This window comes from Habropoda laboriosa, unplaced genomic scaffold (assembly GCF_001263275.1).
Source record: "Habropoda laboriosa isolate 0110345459 unplaced genomic scaffold, ASM126327v1 scaffold28, whole genome shotgun sequence".
Classification (NCBI taxonomy): Eukaryota; Metazoa; Arthropoda; class Insecta; order Hymenoptera; family Apidae; genus Habropoda; species Habropoda laboriosa.
The window spans coordinates 951,865-953,273 of NW_017100174.1; positions in this window are offsets into that span (position 1 = coordinate 951,865).

The window sequence follows — 1,409 nt, forward strand, 5'->3', positions numbered from 1 at the left end:
TCTCGCTTCGTTTTCTCTTCTCCCTTTTACGCTTCTTTCGCCATCTTTGTCGGTTTCCCGGTCGTACCCTTTAACCATCCACAGCCTGCTTCTCCTCCACCTCCTCCTCCTCCTCCTCCCACTCTTTTCCCCGTCCCGCTTTTCCTTCCTCTCTTTTTCCACGAGTCGAACCGTGGCGAGGGAAAAAGTATTGGGTACGGTGTACACCTGTGTGTGCAAGGGTGACGGGATCGTGAAAAAGGAGAAAAAAGGAAAGAAAGGGAGGGAGGAAACGTCGATTCGCGGCGAAGAGGAGAGACGGTGGAAAGTTGAAAAAATGCCGCCATCTTGGTGATAGCGAATGCCTTTGACTGACTGGTTGGTTGCTCGCGCGTTCGAACAATGAACAGGCTGAAGGGTGGAGTTTCTTACGACGTGATTGTGCAATCTGTGATTAGAAAAAGCTCCGTCGAGCTTGTTTTCGGGGAATTGCAGCCGCGTGGAACGAAGTGGCGCGACAACGTCGTGGTTACACGCTGGTCTACTTAAGCTTTATCTTGTGCCCTTCGAGAAATGGACACTTTTTTTGGTTGTTAAGTTTTCTCGGGGTGGTGAGGAAAGTTTGTTAGATCGTTCCGAGTTTTATCATATACTAAACGGTGCAAGTAGGGTGATATGAGGTGAAGCTTGGTGTTCCGGGGTTGCAAGAGGTACTTAGGTCAATATGGTATACGTTGGTCTTTTATAAATGTTTCATAAAGGTTTTCGAAAATCTTATCGATTATTTTCACATGGAAAAACGTTCAATAATTAACTAAAGTGATATCCATATCATAATTTTTTTATATTCAAAAGCTGCAACGATTGTTTTTTTCCTTATGCCAATGAGGCTGTTTTTAATCGGTAGTTTACACTTTTAAAAATACAGTCCAAATAATTTTAATGAAAAATTTCGATGGTTTTATGCCGTTTACTGTTGTACCAGCCAATCTTTTGATAATTATTCCTGCTTCTCCAATCAGAATACAAAATTCTAATCAACCGAAATTTTCCTTCTCACGAACGAAGAAAAATCAGGTTACAGACGGTTAACTAATTTCTCCGCTATTTATCATATGTACGTCACAAAAGTGATAAAAAAAAAGCGTGCATAACTAAATACACAAAATGCCACGACACCAAAGAGAGCAATTGAAATTTAGATCGCGAGTCACGCTGGTCACGTGGCATTCGCGTGGAGCAGCAGCGTGACTCGGTCACGCAATCAAACTAATCTGCGAATCGCACGCGGCCAAGTGTATCGTTCACGCGTAAATCTCCGGAATCTGCGCATCGAGACGTTGAACGACGACGCTCGGGGGATCCAGCGTGCACGAACGTAGCCTTGGTATCCCGGCGTGGAAACGCCTCGAGATCCAGGTCCCCTTTCC